Genomic DNA, 15,742 nt, shown 5'->3' on the forward strand with positions numbered 1-15,742 from the left:
GTGGGCTATAGAACTTGGGCCTCATGGTCTGAAGTACGTACCACACACTGCTGTCAAGTCTCAAGCGTTGGTGGATTTCATCAACGATTGGACAGAGCTGCAGGTGCCTGAAGAGAAACCGGATAATACATACTAGACTATTCACTTCGACGGGTCTAGGCAATTGGAAGGCTCGGGGGCTGGAGTTGTATTAACTTCCCCTCGAGGTGACAAGTTTTGCTATGTGCTACGGTTGATGTTTCCCTGTACTAACAATGCAGCTGAGTACGAGGCCTTGCTCCATGGTCTTCGGATGGCTAAGGAGATGAGCTTGAGCCGGGTAAGGTGCTTTGGCGACTCAGATTTAGTGGCCCAACAAGTATCAGGCAAGTGGGATTCCAAGGTCCCTCTCATGGCGGCTTATCGCCGTGAAGTTGATGCCATTGCTGGACATTTTCAGGGTTACCAAGTAGAGCACATCGATCGCAGGAAGAACGAGGCGGCTGATGCATTAAGCCGGCTGGGCTCTCAGCGAAAGCCGGTGCCGCCTAATACTTTCTTGGACATTTTGCATAACCCTTCTGTCAAGTTGCCTACAGAGGAAGACTTGGCTGTTCCTGACCCGGAGGCGCAGTTGGTGGCGGCTCTCCACATTACCCCAGACTGGACAGTACCTTACTTGGCTTACATGACCCGGGGAGAATTTCCTGAGGATGAAACTTTGGCCAGACAAATAACCCGGCGGTCTAAGTCAATGATAATTATCAATGGCGAGCTGCATCGTCGCAGTGTCACTGGAACTTTCCAGCGTTGTGTTTCCCTGAGGAAGGTCAAGAAATTTTACGTGAGATTCACGAGGGGGATTGTGGCCATCATGCCGGCTCAAAATCCCTTGTGGCCAAGGCTTTTCGTCATGGTTTTTATTGGTTGACGGCTCATGCTGATGCGGAGGACTTGGTCAGTAAATGTGACGGTTGTCAGAGGTTCTCGCGACGAGCTCATGTGCCGGCTCAGGAGCCGAGGATGATTCCAATTACTTGGCCATTTGCGGTCTGGGGGCTTGATATGGTTGGGCCTTTTAAAAGATCCAAGGATAAGAAGACTCACCTCTTGGTGGCGGTCGACAAGTTCACAAAGTGGGTTGAAGCAGAGCCAATTAGTAAGTGTGATGCAGCCACAGCGGTTCAGTTCATGAAAAGGGTGATATTTCGCTTTGGTTTTCCACACAGCATTATAACTGACAATGGTACCAATCTGTCTAAAGGCGCCATGGAGGAGTTTTGTCAACGAGAGCATATTCGACTTGATGTTTCATCAGTGGCTCACCCTCAATCCAATGGTCAAGCTGAGAGAGCTAATCAGGAGATTTTGAAGGGCATCAAGCCCCAGCTTTTGGTCCCTTTCCAACGGACGCCGGGTTGTTGGGTGGAGGAGTTACCCTCCATGTTATGGAGCATCAATACTACTCCTAACAGGTCTACGGGTTACACGCCTTTCTTCATGGTTTATGGAGCGGAAGCAGTCCTCCCTAGCGACATCCGTCATGACTCGCCTCGAGTGGCGGCTTATGTTGAGGCGGATAATGAGCGGGCGTGCCAAGATGCTCTTGACTTGTTGGACGAACAGCGTGATGTGGCAGCAGCTCGCTCGGCGATTTACCAACAAGACCTGCGCCGCTATCACAGCCGCCGGGTTAAGTCCAAGGTCTTCCAAGAAGGTGATCTGGTGCTCCGGCTCATCCAAGATCAAACAGATGCACACAAGTTATGCCCGCCTTGGGAAGGGCCCTTTGTGGTCAGCAAGAACTTGTACAACGGGTCATACTACCTTATCGATGTTCGGGAGCACAAAGATTCACGTAAGTCGGAGGAAGAGACCCGTCGGCCGTGGAACATAGCTCAGCTTCGGCCTTATTACACTTGATTATAATGTACATATTTCTATAGCCATGTATATCTTATGATAAATAATAAAGCAGGACCTCTGTCCTTTTCTCCTTCGAAGGTAAATGTGTTATTTCCATTACAACATTACATGGTCACTTGGAGGTGGATCCGGCTTATGATCGTATTCGAATCTAGCCATTAACAATATGATCACCTGGGGGCTTCCTGTTCAAACATAGGTCGTATTCGAACCAAAGAGAACATAGCTGTCGATACCCACTTGATTGGCATATTGCCGAGCTCATTGGGGAGTTTTTGTTGATCATATTTGAATCATGGCTCAACCCCCTTTGGGAACCGACGTGGATCGTATTCGAATCAGCGTCGTTAAACAACTCTTAAGGTCATTTGGGGGCTTCCTGTTCAAACATAGGTCGTATTCGAACCAAAGAGAACATAGCTGTCGGTACCCTCTTGGTCGGCAACGCCAAAGCCACTGGGGGCTATATGATCGCATTCGAATCTTAGCTTAACCCCTTTGGGACGGTTCTCTGGTCGTATTCGAATCAGAAGCCCCTAAGTTTTTAATCTTTGGTTTGCAACAAGTTCTTTGGATCAAATTAAAAGTGGGCACGGGCGGTTCTTACTCCACCGGCTCAACCTTGATTAATAATGATTAATAGCACACAATAGGAATTACAGGTGCTGGTGAACCGGAGTTGCGTTCTCAACCTCATTATTTGGGTTACATAAGCCGGAGGTGTACTTGCAAGGCTTGCAGGTATGCTATTGTGGTTATCCCGAAGATATGATTGAGAGCCGGTCTTTTATGACCTTGGTTTATATTCTGGGTTATATGCAAGATATTTGACTCTCCATGCGGTAAGCCGCCTAGAGACTTGTGATTTGTTTTCTTATACAGAACAATTAAAGACAGTTCTTCAAGCTTAAGGAAACTAAATGATCAAATATAACCCGGAGGAGTATAAAGAGCAGCTTCAACGGAGTTAAGCACTCCACACGTGCACGATGGCACGACAAAATTAAGTGTTTGTCCTACTCTATTACAGGACTCCCCAAGTCCAAAAGGTGAGGCATTGTTTTTAAAGCGTAACCATGAGCCGCTTAAGAAATCAAGGTGCTTGTTGGGTTGACGCTCCCGGCTCATCCCTCTCCGCTCCTCCGGCTGTTTCCATGACCTGAAAGGTTGATGATTTCCAGTCAATGCCGCTCAAAGCTTCAAACTGAGCCTCATCATCAATTAACCCGGCCGGGTCAACTTCTGGGGCGAAGGTATGCTTACGAGTCAGAGGGATCAGGCTGACTGCTTCATAGCGTGGAGTTGGGATCCTCTGATTCTCCGCGTCATAGCCCGGCTGATACTTGGTAAGGTCTGTGTCATTCCCAATCAAGGTGGCCACCGGGCGCACGCTCTTCACGCAGGCGGCGAAGTCTTTCTGGTCAAAGGGGGTGCCGTCTTCCTTCAGGCTAGGGTATCCAAGAGCGATGTCGGCCGGGTCTAGCTCCGGTAGAAACGCCTTGGCCCCGCTCAGAGCAGCGATAGCTCCGGCTCTTGCAGAAGCCCGTCTCAGCTCTTGGAAGCGCTGAGGAAGTACGGCAAGCCGCCTGAGTACGTCTGCCAGGTGAGTGGGAACTTCATTGGACAGAGCCACAACGGCTAAAGCACGTTGTGACCCGGTGTAAAGTTGCTCCACCAAAGTAAACCACCTTCAGCTTGGTCAACACGTTCTGGTTGAGGTTGGAACTCCTGGGACCTGCATTACGAAGTCAGGTGAGCTAACAGCAATGGTGGGACTTATCAGACGTAAATGATGTCAACTTGTTAAAAGCTTACAGAGTAACTTACCGAAGATTGCGGCGACCATCTGCGATACATGGCGTTTTAAGCCGGAGAGTTCGGCGGTTCTTTCAGTAAGAGCAGCCTCCGCTTGTTCAGCCCGGCTGAGCAGGGCAGTCTTCTCATCGGCCCAGGCTTTTCTTTCTGTTTCAAATTTTTTCTTCAGTTTTTCTTGGACAGAGACACTGAACTCAAACTTGGCATTGGCCTTCTGGGTCTCCTTTTCCTGAGTCTTCAGGCGGGTCTTCAGATCAGAGATTTCCGACTCAAATTTTTTGCAGGCAGCCTGTACAAGTTCCGGGTTACAGTTTGAGTGATTATCATGCAATATTAAAGTCCCAAGCACTTTGCAAGCAAAGACACTTGGCACTTGGGGGCTAATGTAGGCTGAGAAGCTTTATTTACAGTGCCGGTTCATGAAAATAAGTCCCAAGCACTCTGCAGGCAAATGTGCTTGGCACTTGGGGGCTAATGGGCAAAGTTGCTCCATTACTTGATTAAAACATAAGGTAAAAGACCGGTTCACCTAGGCTGTTTAACCCGGCCCTTGAGTGTTAACAGGTAAGCCGGTATTAAGTCTACAACATATTCTGTCATAAGTAATAGACTTGGGGGGGCTAATATGGTAAGGATGACTATGGAGTAAACAAGGGAATTATACCTCAGATTTTTGCTGTATCTGCTTCACCATGTCAATTTCCAGGTCCCGGCTGTTGTGCACTTGACCAATATAACCAGCAACAATATCTCCAATGCTCAAGTTAGCATAGTCTGTGATATCCAGTCTGGCCCTGCGGCGCTCTAGCAGTTCTTCTTTAGCAGAGCATCTAGCCAGCACAGTGGGTCTTCCCGGCTCAACATATTCGGTCCGGGTAATCACCACATCCGGGTCGTCGGCCGGTTGAGCTGGGCTGGGAATCTCTGGGTTGTCAGAACCCCCCATGGTTTGTTCTTCAGTTGGAGCGGTGGTTTCTGGAGCTGGTGCGGACGACGGCTCAGAGGCAGAGGCGTTGGGTTTAGTCAAGACCGGCTCTTCGACCAGGTTACTTTTCTTTGCCCTCTTGCTGAGCTTTGCTTGGGCACTGAAAGTCAAAAGGTTAGTGCAAAAACATGAGTAAGATAAGCACGACATAAGCTGATCATCATTACCCGGGTGCGGTCTTGAAAGCCGGCAAGTTAGATTGCATGGAATCCCCGGAGGAAGGTGAAGTTTCCTGATAGTTTGAATCAGAAGAATTGAGCGGTTGACGAGTGACGCCCGCCAAAGGATGAAAAGGATATAAGTTGGAGATAACCTCGGTACGGCGCTTCCTTGATGCTTCAGGTAAGCCGGAGGAGAGGTCTGCATCCTTGTTGGTCCGGGTGTGCCTCCGGCTCTCATGAATCTGTCGCTTCAAAAGAAATTGAGGATCTTGATAAGCTAAAGGATGTGAAAATCTTACTTTCCGGGTTACTCTTCGGACTTTCAGCCTTGGCAAGGGCTCCGAGTCGGAGGAAAGTATAGTTACCTCTTCAGTCACCGGGTTACTCGCTCCGGTGTCCTCCTGCTGATAATCAGTGTCGATAAGGTGGTTAAGAACAAACAAAAAACAAAGAAGAGCATAAGAATCAAGGGCTACCTCTGACTCGGAGGAGTCATCCAGCTGAAGCAGGTCTGAGGCGCTAGGCTTACTCCCCTTCTTGCAGGGAGCGGCTCTCCTGGCGGCTTTTTTAGCCTTCCTAGCTTTTTTAGCAGCCTCATGGTCATACCTGACCTTCCAGAACTTATCATTAGCCTGAAAATACAAAAAAGGTTTCTTGAAGTTAAAGACGAAAATTGTTAAAATGAAAAGTAAAGTGCTCAGATCAGTATCTTACCGCCGGAGCCGGGTTAGCTTTGCAGAGTGGACTTAAGCCGGTCCTCCCGCAATCTGCTAAGCTCTCGTTCAGAAGGGATTTGGTCATGTCATCAATGACGTCTTCAGGTAAGTCATTGGGGATGTGCCAAAGAGGATCATCCTTCCGGCCGGTGTAATCACACATTAAGCCGGGGCGGCGGCTTAGAGGGATCACCCGCCAAGCAATCCAGACCCGGACCAGATCAACGCCGTTAAGGCCGTTTCCCAGAAGAGCTTTGATTTTGTTGATGGTGGGGATAAGTGGTTGACGCTCAGCTTGAGACAATTTGTCTGGCAGGGGGTGGTTTGACTCCAGACGCAGGGCGCGAAAGCCGGGCAGAGGGTTCTCATCAGCCGGAGAAGTATCCTGGCAGTAGAACCATGTCTGATTCCAGTCCTTTGGGTGGCTTGGCGGCTCAGCGTAAGGAAAGAGACAATCCCTCCGTCGTTGAATTGATATTCCGCCAAGTTCCAAGCTAGGCCCGTTGGCGCATTCCTTCTGGCGGTTCAGGTAAAATAACTCCCTAAAGAGTAGCAGGCTGGGTTCCTCTCCAAGATATACCTCACAGAACACTTGAAAGTTACAAATGTTCGACACGGAATTGGGTCCAATGTCTTGAGGTCGCAGATCGAAAAAGTTCAGAACATCTCTGAAGAATTTTGAGCCAGGAGGAGCAAAGCCCCGGCTCATGTGGTCAGCAAATACAACAACCTCTCCGTCTTTTGGTTGAGGTCTCTCTTCGGACGGGTCAAGCGCACGGTAGGACATGACCTCCTTTTTGGGCAGGTAACCCGTTTTTACGAAGTCATCTAAGGTGCTTTCAGTAACGTTGGACCTCACCCAGTTGCACGTAATGGGTGCCTTGGGAGCCTTGGGCGGCATTCTGGAAAATGGAAGCCTATGACAAAGGAAAATTTCCGGTTCAAATTTAAGCCGGAGAAAAATTTCAGTTCAGTATTCAGGACAGCGGTTCATGAAGGGGCCTAATGATATATGACTAATTGTGTCAGGTTATTTAAGCCGCCGTGGGTATTATAAGCAATTTAAGTTATTTAACTCTATCATGAGTAAGCCGGAAATTTCACAGAGCATGGCCTCTTTTAAGCCGGCGATATGAGCCGCCATGGCTCACAGAGGCAGTTTTTGTCTAAGTATTGCACAAACAGGTTTCACAGATTGCAGGGATTATTTCGGATCAAACGGTCGTTTAGAAAGGAAAAATTTCTAGACCTAAAAACTAGCACAGAGAAGTTCATAAGTTCTAATGAGGTCTTTTTGCAAGCAAGAGGGATCTGCTAGTATGGGAAATTGGTGCGAAACCACTACCGCAGGAGTTCTATCCTACTTTCTGGATCAAAAGAGGCCGCGGTGGAAGAACTGTGAAGAACTCGAGATGAACTAAAAAGAACAGGGGAGAACGACAGAACCCTAATGCGAATCTACTGTATGGAGTGGAAAGAACTTACTGGCGCTGATGAGCTGCGGAGGTTGCCGCCGTTTCTCTGGACCAGTTCAGGGTGATGCAGCGGCCGAGGTTGAGGAAGACAAGGGGCACGGCGGCGGTGGCGGGGCTCGAGCTCTGGGGCGTCAGAGGAGGAAGACGAGGGATCGAGAAGTGACGAAGGCTTATGGGCCGGGCCTATTTATAAGGATGGCTCATAAATGGGCGCGAGAAATGAGGAGGCTGGAGACATGATTATCTTGCCGCAGAAACGCCTCGATTCTCAGGATGGTTATTAAGTTAAGATCCGTTGGGATATGACAGAATAAAAAAATGAGTTTAATGGAAGATGACGTCATGGCGGGTTACCAGGAATCCAGAAGATGACGTCATGGCGGGTTATAACCTTCGCACAAGCAGAAGCCGGACGATTTTCTCTTAAGGGGATTGAAGATTGACATGAACCGGTTCAAATCAATCTGGGGCCTAATGTTGAGGATATAACCATTAGAGTCACCCGACCAGGAGGGGCCGGGTTACTCATAATGATCATCACGTGAAGCCCAGTACCAAGCTTGAGGACGGCGGGTCAGTAATGGGCCTAAGATCCGGAGATGGCTTAAGGCCCGTAGTGATAAACCGCCGTTATGGTGAAACTTGTAGTGTAAGGCAAGAATAGTTAAGAGTCCGGGCCGGACACTGTTATAAGCCGGCCGGGACTCTGAGAGCCGCTGGGCGTCAACCTCTCTATATAAAGGGACGACCCGGCGGCGGTTCAGGGACAAGTAAGATCAAATCGATAACCAGGCAGGGCGGTTTAGCTCCTGGACGTCGAAACCCTAATCAATACAACCTCAACTGGACGTAGGCTTTTACCTTCACCGTAAGGGGACGAACCAGTATAATCCTCGTGTCCTTTGTCCCGTTTAACCCCTTTAAGCTTCCTAGCTATGATGGCTCCACGACTAAGTCCTTGCATGAGGGCATCTGCCGTGACAATTCCACGACAGGAACCGATCCGGAGTGTGTTGGATTGGGTACTAGTGTTTGTCGAGTGGGAAGTTTCATTCCCTCTTTTCTCTGTGCGTGAGGTTACTCGGATTGGTTCATGCCACTCCTTCTTGCCCACCCCTAGGTTGAGTCGATTCCACTTTGAGAACTTCCTGGGTTCATGGATGTGGTTCAACCCAAGTGGGAGGTCGCGACTACTAATCCTTCCCATGTTGTTTAGTGTGATGGATGTTTGGGCATCATTCTACCAAAGGCACCCAACAATTAATGCAAGGCTAGGGGCCAATATTGGGGTCGAGCTTTGGGTGCGTAAGGGGTCTATCCTAGGCAAGATTCAGATGTTGGGCGAGGTAGCGGATGCGGCTGGCCTTAACGGTGAAGAGTGGCTTCCACTTTACACACTTAGGTACTCCCTTATGGAGATCTACAAGGGTGGGGAGATCTTCTGGTGGCAGCGGAGCCATCATAATTTGCGATAGAAGGGGGACACCAACATTGCTACTTCCATGCCATTGCGAGTGGGTTGTGTCAGAGGTGCTCCATCACATGACTGTAGTGTTGGGAATCGTAGCATAATTTTAAAATTTTCCTACGCTCAGCAAGATGCATCTATGGAGTATACTAGCAACGAGGGGAAAGGAGTGCATCTACATACCCTTGTAGATCGCGAGTGGAAGCGTTCCAATGAACGTGGATGACGGAGTCGTACTCGCCGTGATTCAAATCACCGATGACCGAGTGCCGAACGGACGGCACCTCCGTGTTCAACACACGTACGGTGCAGCGACGTCTCCTCCTTCTTGATCCAGCAAGGGGACGAAGAGGTTGATGGAGATCCAGCAGCACGACGGCGTGGTGGTGGACGTAGCGGATCTCGGCAGGGCTTCGCCGAGCTTCTGCGAGAGGGAGAGGTGTAGCAGGGGAGGAGGGAGGCGCCCAAGGCTGTTGTCCTACTGCCCTCCCTCCCCCCCTTTATATAGGCCCCCTGGGAGGGGGGGGCGCCAGCCAGGAGCCCATCTGGATGGGGGGGCGGCGGCCAGGGGGTAACTTACCCCCCAAGTCAAGTGGGGCGCCCCCACCCTAGGGTTTCCAACCCTAGGCGCAGGGGGGAGGCCCATGGGGGGCGCCCCAGCCCACTATGGGCTGGTTCCCTTCCCACTTCAGCCCATGGGGCCCTCCGGGACAGGTGGCCCCACCCGGTGGACCCTCGGGACCCTTCCGGTGGTCCCGGTACAATACCGATAACCCCCGAAACTTTCCCAATGGCCGAAACTTGACTTCCTATATATAATTCTTCACCTCCGGACCATTCCGGAACTCCTCGTGACGTCCGGGATCTCATCCGGGACTCCGAACAACTTTCGGGTTTCCGCATACTCATATCTCTTCAACCCTAGCGTCACCGAACCTTAAGTGTGTAGACCCTACGGGTTCGGGAGACATGCAGACATGACCGAGACGCCTCTCCGGTCAATAACAAACAGCGGGATCTGGATACCCATGTTGGCTCCCACATGTTCCACGATGATCTCATCGGATGAACCACGATGTCGAGGATTCAATCAATCCCGTATACAATTCCCTTTGTCAATCGGTATGTTACTTGCCCGAGATTCGATCGTCGGTATCCCAATACCTTGTTCAATCTCGTTACCGGCAAGTCTCTTTACTCGTACCGCAATGCATGATCCCGTGACCAACGCCTTAGTCACATTGAGCTCATTAAGATGATGCATTACCGAGTGGGCCCAGAGATACCTCTCCGTCATACGGAGTGACAAATCCCAGTCTCGATCCGTGCCAACCCAACAGACACTTTCGGAGATACCCGTAGTGCACCTTTATAGTCACCCAGTTACGTTGTGACGTTTGGCACACCCAAAGCACTCTTACGGTATCCGGGAGTTGCACGATCTCATGGTCTAAGGAAAAGATACTTGACATTGGAAAAGCTCTAGCAAACAAACTACACGATCTTTTATGCTATGCTTAGGATTGGGTCTTGTCCATCACATCATTCTCCTATGATGTGATCCCGTTATCAACGACATCCAATGTCCATAGTCAGGAAACCATGACTATCGGTTGATCAACGAGCTAGTCAACTAGAGGCTTACTAGGGACACGTTGTGGTCTATGTATTCACACATGTATTATGATTTCCGGATAACACAATTATAGCATGAACAATAGACAATTACCATGAACAAAGAAATATAATAATAACCATTTATTATTGCCTCTAGGGCATATTTCCAACATGTGGGAGGGAGCGGTCCTCTTGGATGACGATGTCAGGGCTATCTACACCCATGTCTACTCCTTCCATAAAGAGAACTTGACGGAGGAACCCTGTTGTGGGGTTGCGTTAGCTATGGGCTAGTATCAAGAGCGGCCAAGGTGTCATCTAACAAGAATGCGAACCTTAACCTCCCATTTTTACCTGAAGAGATATGTCGGACACTTATGAAGACGAAGCCTAGTTCAGCTCCTGGTCCGTATGACCTCCTTGTCACCTTCTTCTAGAAGTTATGGGAGCAGCTTCAGGCAGTGATTATGCCAATTGAAGGAAATATGCCCTAGAGGCAATAATAAAGTTGTTATTTATATTTCCTTATATCATGATAAATGTTTATTATTCATGCTAGAATTGTATTAACCGGAAACTTAGTACATGTGTGAATACATAGACAAAACGGAGTGTCCCTAGTATGCCTCTACTTGACTAGCTCGCTAATCAAATATGGTTATGTTTCCTGACCATAGACATGTGTTGTCATTTGATGAACGGGATCACATCATTAGAGAATGATGTGATGGACAAGACCCATCCGTTAGCTTAGCATAATGATCGTTTAGTTTGATTGCTATTGCTTTCATCATGACTAATACATGTTGACTATGAGATTATGCAACTCCCGAATACCGGAGGAACACCTTGTGTGCTATCAAACGTCACAACATAACTGGGTGATTATAAAGATGCTCCACAGGTGTCTTCGAAGGTGTTTGTTGGGTTGACATAGATCGAGATTAGGATTTGTCACTCCGAGTATCGGAGAGGTATCTCTGGGCCCTCTCGGTAATGCACATCACTATAAGCCTTGCAAGAAATGTGACTAATGAGTTAGTTACGGGATGATGCATTACGTAACGAGTAAAGACACTTGCTGGTAACGAGATTGAACTAGGTATTGAGATACCGACGATCGAATCTCGGGCAAGTAACATACCGATGACAAAGGGAACTACGTATGTTGTTGTGCGGTTTGACCGATAAAGATCTTCGTAGAATATGTAGGAACCAATATGAGCATCCAGGTTCCGCTATTGGTTATTGACCGGAGATGAGTCTCGTTCATGTCTACATAGTTCTCGAACCCGTAGGGTCCGCACGCTTAACGTTCGGTATTATGAGTTTATGTGTTTTGATGTACCGAAGGTTGTTCGGAGTCGCGGATATGATCACGGACATGACGAGGAGTCTCGAAATGGTCGAGACATAAAGATTGATATATTGGATGTAACATCCCAAATTTTCAATTTGGAATGTTATACAATAGATCATCATTGCATATCATATTTTTATTTGCATCTTGGCTGGATCCTAGAAATTCCACGCAACTCAAGGACCCACGGAGAGAGTTGGGGATTTCACGATTTTCGTATTTGAATTTTATCAAATATCGAAACAAGGATCATTTGTTTTAATTATTTTCTCTCCGAAAATATTTCATATTAAAATATATGAGAGGGGATAAAATGACTTCTCCAAAATAAATTAAATATTAGAGGGAAAATATTAAAATAATTTTTTTTGTATTTTATTTGGAGTTTATTGCAATTTTATTTGAATTAGAAAAAATTGCACGTTTTCAAAAATTGCGTTTTAGGGCCAAGAAAATGTTCACCGTGTTCTAAATATTTTTATTAGACGGAGAAAATTTGTTTTGGCATTTTTAGATTTTTTATTTATTTTTCTAGGATTTATTTAATTTTCGACGGAATTGTTAAAAAATAATAATTAAGTTTTGCCCGCGGACCGAACTGGGCCGTAGGCCCAGCCCGCGCACCTGCCCGCGCCGCCTCGCCCGAGCGTGGCCGAGCCGGACTCCCGCCGGAGTTCGGGTCAGCGCCGCCGCCGGAGTCCGGGTCAGCGCCGCCGCCGCCGCCCGGGGGTGCCTGCTCCCCCAAGTCGGACGCCCCCCACGACCCCTTTAAGTACCCCGCCCCGCCCCGCCGCTACCTCTCCCCACCCCAAGCCGCCAAACACTGCCGAACGCCGCCGCCCGCGCCGCCGAACGCCGCCGCCGTCGCCGTTCCGCTGCCGCCGAAGGGAGCCGCCGCCGCCCGCCTTCACCGCCGCCGGAGCCTGCCGCCGGAGCCGCCGCCGTCCCGCGCCTCGCCGGAATCCCGCCGGACCCGAGGTAGCCGCCACCGCCGGTCTTTCCCAGAAAACCGATTGGTTTATTTTATAAAACCCGCGGTTATTTTTTTATATATAGATCGGTTTAGTTTTTTTGGTTTATTTATTTTGCGGACGTTCGTCCGTACGTTCGTTTTAACGAACGGTTTTCATCGTTTAGCCGCAGACAGCGAACGTTCGTTCGTTAGCCTGTTCGTCAGTTTTTCTTTTTCTCAGATTTTTCGCGATTATTTTCGATCGCGATTTCCGATCTGTTTTTCGTTTTAGTATAACTTTTCACTCGTTTATCGGAATCAGGCGATTCAAGCGCCTAGAGTTTCGTCTCGAAACCCTCTTTCCGTTTAATCAACTTAAACAAGTTTTTGCTACTGTAAAATTTGACTTAGGTCCAGATTAGTAAACGAAGCTTGTTTCTTTCGCCATTTGAGTTTTGTTGCTTCGTTCGATTTGATTCTTTTTGCAAACCGGAGTTCTTAAGTTGAACTTTCTGGTTAGATCTCTTATTTTGAGTTTTACCCGTGCACCCTTGCTTGATTGCTTATGTATGTATTGTTTGTTTGCGATAGAGTACCCGGAGTGCGAAGCGTGCTACTACGAGTCTCTAGGTTTCACGGATCATCAGCAAGGCAAGTAACACTTTGATCATAACCCTTTCATACCCAGTTTTTATGCATTAGTATCACCCTCAAACATTCCATGAGTAGGATTGATAACATGTGGGTATTGGGAAGTAGTTGATGAGGTAGGAACCTATTGCCCTGCATTCAAACCTTGGGAGTTACTTCTACGTTTGCTTATATTGCTATGCTATGCTCGTAGACGTGGATTGGGTTTGAGTGTATTCATGAAAGATGTGAGTATTGTTAATTAATGGTTCAACTTAAGGTGGCAACTTTAATACACATCTGGGTGGATTGAGGCACCTGGGGAATTCCAGTGATTGCCTGTATTTTTGGAAATCCCGGGGTACCGTGTGATTCTCCTATGGACTGCCACCCAGGCTCAAAGGGATCATACGATTATCCATGCTAGAAACTTCCGTGTGCAGCCACAAGCTATTATGGGCTCTAGCATAGTTGATTAAGTCGTGTGAACTCTTAGAGTGGTAGACTAGCAGATGTAGGGGAAAGTAGGTGTAACTGTCTACCCATCGTAAGGTGCTAACGCTTCTGAAAGACCGTGTCTCGGTCATCCGTTTCTCAAACATCATGAAGTGCGAGAAATCCAACGGAGGAGATCGAGTCTTGTGGGGAAAAGTGCACAAACCTCTACAGAGTGTACAATCTAATCATGGTTAGCCGTGTCCCCGGTTATGTACATCTTGAGTATCTAGTTCTTGGATTATCATGTGAATCTCATCATCATGTTACTTAATTTAATTTGATTGGGTTAATCACGTTCTTAATTGGGATTGAGTTGGAGGTACCTTCTCAATGCTTAACAACCACCATGATAGTTAAATAAAGTTTATTCCTTTGTTGTAGGGAAAAATTGGCTTTTCGCAAAACTGTAACCATAGAGCTTTCCACCAGCCATATGTGCATGTAGTGATAGCATTATTCTGTTCATTACTCTCTATGTGTTACTTTGCCAACATATTCCATGTGCTGACCCATTTTCGGGCTGCAACGTTCATGTTGCAGACTTTTCAGACGACGAGTAAGGTGCCATAGGTCGTGGTCTTATACTCAGTGATGCCGTTGGAGTTGATGGACTCACTTTATCTTCCAAGCCTTCTGCTGTTATCGTATTTAGATGGCCTTAAGCCATATTTATTGTAATAAGTTCTCTCTAGAGACTATCCGATGTAATAAGTGTGTGATTGCTACTCTGTTATAAATCCTTCAAGTACTGTGCGTGTCAGCATTACCGATCCAGGGATGACACTGATGCACAGAGGCTAGACTGTTTGAGGTCTGGTCGCTACATTGGATGACTATGTTTGGACATCGAAATGGTTTCGGGTGAGTTCGGGCATTTACTGGAGTACCGGGGGTTACCGAAACCCCCCGGGGAGTATATGGGCCTTAGTGGGAGAGAAGAGAAGTCAGCCTAGGAGGGGGCGCCCCCCAAGACCAATCCGAATTAGGTGAGGGGGTCGGCCGCCCTTTACTTTCTCCTTCCCCCTCTTGCGGTTTATCAGCAGCTTTGAATCCGAAAAATCTGAGCCACGTCACTTGCTACAAATGCCAGAAGACTGGACATTATGCCAATGAATGTCCTGAAGCTAAGAATGGGAATGGCAACGGAAGCTCGGGGAAGAAGCCGAACCCTTTCAACAGAGGAAAAGTGAACCACGTTAATGTGGAGGAGGTGGAAGCACAGCCTGATGCAGTAATAGGTAAGTTTTTGGTTAAGTCATTTACTGCAATCATTCTTTTTTATACTGGTGCATCACATTCATACATATCAAGGGGATTTGTGGATAAGTATAAGTTACCCACCAAAGTTCTTAGAACACCTATGTTAGTAACCTCGCCAGCAGCAGAATATATGGCAAGCCAAGGATGTTTTCAGATGCCATTGGCCATAGGTAGGCATGTTTTCCCCTCAGACCTAATAGTTTTGGAGTCGCAAGGTTTGGATGTGATTTTGGGAATGGATTGGCTATGGATGTATGGAGGAAACATCGATTGCACCAGTAAGACGATCTTGCTTACTACCCCAGAAGGAAGAAGGATTAAGTATGTATCCCGGCATGTGCCGAAGAGGACTCAAGTGAATTCCTTATCAGGAGTTGTACAGGAGGAAGTGACAGTGGTGAAGGATTTCCCTGACGTATTTCCAGAGGAGTTGCCAGGCATGCCACCGGATAGAGACATTGAGTTTTTGATTGAGCTTTTGCCAGGCACAGGGCTGATATCTAAGAGACCGTACAGGATGCCCGCTAAGGATTTGGAAGAAATTAAGAAGCACATTAAGGAGTTACTGGATAAAGGATATATTCACCCAAGTTCGTCACCTTGGGGATCACCAGTACTTCTAGTGAAGAAGAAAGATGGATCGTTGAGGATGGTTGTTGATTATCGTGGATTGAATGAAGTAACAATCAAGAACAAGTACCCACTGCCGATGATCAATGATTTGTTTGACCGACTACAAGGAGCTAAAGTATTTTCCAAGATTGATTTGCGACCAGGATACCACCAGTTGAAGATTCGAGAGCTGGATATACCCAAGACAGCTTTTACCACAAGGTATGGGCTATATGAGTACACCGTTATGTCATTTGGCCTAACTAATGCACCTGCCTATTTCATGAA

The sequence above is a fragment of the Aegilops tauschii genome, chromosome 1, assembly GCF_002575655.3.
Source record: "Aegilops tauschii subsp. strangulata cultivar AL8/78 chromosome 1, Aet v6.0, whole genome shotgun sequence".
Classification (NCBI taxonomy): Eukaryota; Viridiplantae; Streptophyta; class Magnoliopsida; order Poales; family Poaceae; genus Aegilops; species Aegilops tauschii.